This window comes from Gymnoscopelus microlampas, assembly GCF_963454915.1.
Source record: "Gymnoscopelus microlampas genome assembly, chromosome: 4".
NCBI classification, from domain to species: domain Eukaryota; kingdom Metazoa; phylum Chordata; class Actinopteri; order Myctophiformes; family Myctophidae; genus Gymnoscopelus; species Gymnoscopelus microlampas.
This window is the reverse complement of record NC_139941.1, coordinates 54,946,773-54,952,518: the sequence shown is the minus strand read 5'-3', so window position 1 is coordinate 54,952,518 and position 5,746 is coordinate 54,946,773. Positions and strand designations below refer to the sequence as shown.

At 39.1% G+C, this 5,746-nt stretch overlaps 1 long non-coding RNA gene across 1 annotated transcript; it reads left to right on the top strand.

Moving 5' to 3' along the window:
* The first annotated feature begins 508 nt into the window (after window positions 1-508).
* LOC311043737 lies at window positions 509-4,180 on the top strand. Its single transcript, XR_014600635.1, has 4 exons — window positions 509-617; window positions 2,493-2,576; window positions 3,027-3,180; window positions 4,046-4,180. It is a non-coding gene; the product is annotated as an uncharacterized lncRNA (long non-coding RNA).
* Window positions 4,181-5,746: the final 1,566 nt, after the last annotated feature.

Below are 5,746 nucleotides of genomic sequence, written 5' to 3'. Positions count from 1 at the left end.
GTTGCTTGATTACACAATTAGACCTTTTTTTTTCAAAAATGTCAATTTTTCTTTAAATATTTTTTTAATATTTTCCATATTTATGTTTAAAATAAATTATGATTCTATCTATTTTGAATAGCTTGTATACATGATTATTGTGCAATTGACAGATTGTTGATAGTATTCACGTTGGGTACATAGCCACCCTACTCACTGTACCTTGTACATGTATGTTTGAATTAAAAGCATGAATATATTAATCTATCTATTATTTTAATTGCTTAGTATTGAATGCACAATAACATGGTATGTTTATACACATGAATCACAATGTTATAGGCCTACATAATTATACAATATTTGTATATAAAACATTTTAAAAACGTTGAAGACCCCTGCCTTAGCTTGTTGTTGATATATTGACAAAATGCACATGGTCTGAATGCATGGATATAGCCTAATGCTTGACATTTGAGAGCCACTGTTGTAGATCCTTCAATGCTCAATAAATCCATCATTTGTGCACAGGGAGTCTTATTTGACCACCGCCTGTATGTGAGAGACTGCATTGTTGACCACCTTGAGTCGTCCGCCCGTCCGTCTGTCTGTCTGTCTGGTGTCCAAACTGTCAGCAGGTAAGATTGGTATAGCTTCGGTCTAGGCACTTTAACCTCATATACATTGGCTATTTGAAAAGGGGCTTGTAGATCGGCTCTTTTAAAACAAACGCTTGAAAAAAAAATAGAAGGATTTGGACCCTTTTTTTAAGTTAAACTACACAGCCCAGCCCCATACCCTCCATAACTCCATAGGCTTGCAGCCTAATTCATACATTGACATGATGGTGTATTGAAATTAGTTTGGGCAGATAGGCTATTTCTCAGCAGAATGTGTAAGAATTCCTAACTGAAAGAAATGCCATTTCTATAGAGCAGGGGTTCCCAAACTGTGGTGCGCGCACCCCAGGGGGTGCGTGACCTGCCATCTAGGCAAACCAACCTAATTGGTTTGCCTAGATGACGCCCCGGGGGGGTGCGTCATCTAGGTCAGGATGTAATAAGGGGTGCACAGCTAAATAAGTTTGGGAACCGCTGCTATAGAGCACCGAAGTCCTGACGTCACTGCCAGTAGAGGGCGCATGATTCCGCAGGTTCATGGCTTTACTTTTTGTATCGATATCTTCATTGGGGAATCTTAGATCGCTTCATATAAGAACTGTGTTCCAAAAATAAACACACCACCCTGGTGTTTTTACTCATATGGATATGAAGCATTGACTGAAGGTGTAAATGTACACATTTACCCAAAGAGTAACACAATATAAACACTAGAAACGAGTCAAACAACCCAAAGACTACATTTCCCATGAACGCGGCTGCTGTGGGGACAGTGATTTCAGACCCGGAAGTAGTAGTTCTTAAGACTTTTAAGGCAGAATTAAAGGTAGGGTAAGTGATATTTTTTGGTTAAAACAAAAAGTATTTTGTTAAAAGGTTAAATCACTATATTCTGATAGTAATCATTGCTATAGAGTGTTTGTTCAGTAACAGGAGTCTCCCCGTCTCTCCAGCTCTTTAATAAACAGAAAATACATTTTTAGGTAGGTTTCAAAATCTCAGCCAATCAGGAGAAAGTACCCATTTTTAAGCTTCATTTTTATAGTGTTCCAGTTCCATTTTTTTCTGCTCATTTCTTGTCATCACTTCAAATTTCACTTGTTTAATCTATATCCTGATTGAGTTCTCTATCCTGATTGGAAAAAATTGGAAATGAAACTAAAACTGAGACGAAAATGTATTTTGTGTTTAATAAAGAGCTGGAGAGACAAGGAGATTCCTTTAACTGAACAAACACTCTATAGCAATGAGTACTATCAGAATATAGAGCTATTTAACACTTATTTCAACCAAAGAAAATCACTTACCCTACCTTTAATTCCATTTTCGGCAGAAACAGGCTGTATCAAATATGAATGAATATCATAAACGATGCAGAGCCACCCCCCTGACAAAAACGCCAGGGTGGTGTGTTTATGTTTGGAACACAGTTCTTATATGACGTGATCTAAGATTCCCAAATGGGGATTTCAACATAAAAAATAAAGCCACGAACCCTGGAACAGCGCCCTCTACTGGCCCTCTACTGGCAGTGACGTCAGACTTCGGTGCTCTATTAAACAAAATTGTAAAGACGTTTTCACACCTGGTTACGTTTGACTACACAGCCATTTGAAGAAAGATAATTTATTGGACTGTAAATATAATAGCAACACAGTGCATGCATACAGTACAGATGAGTGATTTACATTTGACAAACGGCTATTGATGTCGCACTGTAGTTAAATTAAATAGTTGTAATGTGATGCATTTGTATGTGATTTAATCATGGTCCAAAGGTGCAGTATGACAGGAGATGCAGTCGACCCTAAAGTATTTTCATATTTTCTTATATGTCCCTCTTTGAAAAATATGTTTGGACACCCGCTGACATACACCATCATTTGCCCACAGGGAGTGTGAGCCACCTTCCACCTGCAAGCTGTCCTTCACCTGTGGCCGTACCCCCTGCTGTGAGACGCTCTCTATCAGCAGCAGGTATGTTTGATAACACCAATAGATACATAGGGAGATCATGGACAGGAATGCCCACACACGTCACATCTGGATTTAGCATGGTTTATGTATGTTTATGTCTGCAAACAAAGTGTTAGATTTTTTCAGGACTACCATAATGTTGAATGAATCACATGGAGTAGCTTCCCACACAACACGCTTTAACAGGTAACCTAAGAATGGCAGCTTCCATTGTAAAATCTGTAGTTAACAAGTAACCCAAATGGACTATTTGTGTCCATTGGATTATACTAGTTAAATTAACAGAGGGTTTACATGTTGTATGACGAAGTAGAGCTTTCATTTACAAAAACGGAACAAAAAAAGATTAAAGGATGTTGATACAAGGTTTCTGCCCGACAGCAACGAATAAGAAATTGCTTCCTACACAAATTATTGTTTCATATAAGCCTATTTGTTTTTATGTTTCAGAGGCTGTAAGAAAGTAACGCATTCATCCAAGTCCTCAGGATTCCGATGTTGAGAAGGAGATTAGGGTGTGGCTGCGTAATTCAAGTGACAGAGCGGGTGGACAAAAGGAGCCCTATCACAGTCTGCCAGCTAGCAGTGAGGCCCCAGTGGAAGAGTAAGCTTTGACAATGAATACTTAGGTAAAAGTATAAATATGTTAGAGTGTGTGTGTGTACACACACACACACACACACACACACACACACACACACACACTCTGCTTGCACATACAGTGTACATACAATGTTACAGCCTTATTCAAAAATGTTACTCAACATTCTCCAGACTATACCCCATAATGACAAAATAAAATAGATGTTTAAGATGTTATGGCAAATGAATAAAACATAATCACATCCAGTGTGAAGTGAGCGGTGATATTTATGAGTTATTCATTTCATCATGCATCTTGCTAGCCAATCACAGCACTTCACACTGGGTGTGAAGATTATCAGCCTATGGGCGCGTTTTCCACAGCATGGCGTCACAGCGAAAGACACATTTTCACGACTGAAAACAAATTTCACCACGGATGGGTCCTAAACCCTCTTATAGGAGCGGTTGCACCTCTAAAAAAAAAAAAGACAAAATCACATGTGCATAAGTATTCACACCCTTTGCTATGACACTCAAAGTTAAGCTGAGGTGCATCCTGTTTGCACTGATCATCCTTGAGATGTTTCTATAACTTGATTGGAGTCTGCCTATGGTAAATAAAATTGATCTGACACACGGAAGGCACACACATGTCTCTATCAGGTCCCACAGTTAACTGTGAATGTCGGAAAATAATCAAAAACATATGTTTTTATTTTGTCATTATGGGGTATAGTGTGGAGAATTTTGAGTAAAACAATTAATTTCATCAATTTTTGAATCTCAAGGCACTGTATGTATATATATATGCAGACACACACACACACACACACACACACACACACACACACACACATAAAATATTTATTTTTATATATTTCCAGATGAATTCAGCCATGAGAAAGGACTGGGCAGGTTGTGAGGAGTACAAGAAGAAACATTGTGGAATTCCTGTCAGTTTTGCAGAATTTACTCAAGAATCAAGTCTCAAGGCTGGCCGGTGGTATAGGGGACTCGCCGTTGACAGGTGACTGGAGGTTGTGGAGTGGGTGACATACTTAAAATAAAAACATAGTTAGTGGTGAGTTATGTGCTGAAAAGGGGCAAGAATGATGCCCTGATCTCACCAGGAGTGATGGTAGTCTACCCAGAACTCCTTAGGTAGGGGGGAAAGGACTTGTGGATTGCACAGTATGTACAAACAAATGGTTACTCTCATACTTTGCTATTCTGAACCTGAACAGAGTTATTTGATTTTATCGTTGTGTATGTGTCATGCTGTCTGTGATATGGACCTTGAGTCTGAAATAAAGATTGAATTGAATTGAATTATTTGTATGTTACTTGAAATGAATAGCAGGTGAACAGAGAGGTGCAGCATGCCTATCCAGTATATGTTCAGTGACCACTGGTGTAATCTGTTTTATAGTTGATTCATAATATGCCCACTTTGCTAAGTCTACCAATGTAGCCTTACCTAAAAAAAATGTTAAATGTTGGGCCATGTTATCTGCTGAGATGTTGGTGAAGTATGCTACATTGTAACTGCACTGATGGAGTGGAACTGTGATACATTGCCATCCATAGTGGGGGTAGTGTTGTAAAATTGTAAAAAATGTCTCCTTTAAGAGGAGTCTGTGACAATAGAATTTGGTTGGGGTGAGAGAAGGATGCTGGGAGAGAGATGGGTTATTGTATGTTGTATGTATTGTGTATTATGTATGTATGTATGTTGTGTGCATTTGTCTATTGTATAGTAAGTTGAGGAAGTGAAGTGAACTTGAAACGTGTTTGATGTTGCTGGAGTTATAATAAACTAACAGTGCCTGAAGAAAAGAGACCGTTCATTCACCATTGTGCAACAGGGAAATAGTAATAAAAGATACAAGTGGGTTCTACCCCAAAGTTAATAGGCGGAGACCGACGCAAGTATTAATTTCGGCTGTGGAATTGAACTTGATTCAGTTCCCCCTTAGTCTGGAGACTAAGACAGGAAAGGTTACACTGGTTTTATATTTGCCAATGTTGTATATTTGTTCTGTATTATATTTAATCATTGATTTGAATCCCTTTGACTATTTGGAGTTTGGATTTTGTGTGTGAGCTGACTTTGAATATGTATACATTTGTGATTTTTTTTTCTTTTTGTAAGTCCACACAAGTGTGTTTTGATTTGTTGTAAACAAAAGCCGAAAATAAACCATTCAATGAACAACTATTGTATTTTTTCTTTACAATACAGATCTTAGTTTAGTACATTTTAGATTAATAGAATATAGTTATTTTGAGGTTATAGTTTAATAGGGCTTCCGGAGGGCTAAGTGAGGGCTGCTTATTCATAGCCCCAAGTGGGCCAATGCGGGGCCACTGTAGGCATGTGAGGGCTAAGTGAGGGCTGCCCATGCAGGGCCAGCACTTAGGGGCCCACACTTTGCCAATGAGCAAGCCCCCTGGGGCCCTGTGTGGGCAGCCCACGGTGGGCCCTTAAGCCAGCCCTAAGTGGCCCCTTACGGGCCCCGTGCAGGCTCGCTTGCAGGGGGAAACCCTCATTATGTCCACAACTGTTACTTTTCAGGATCCAAATA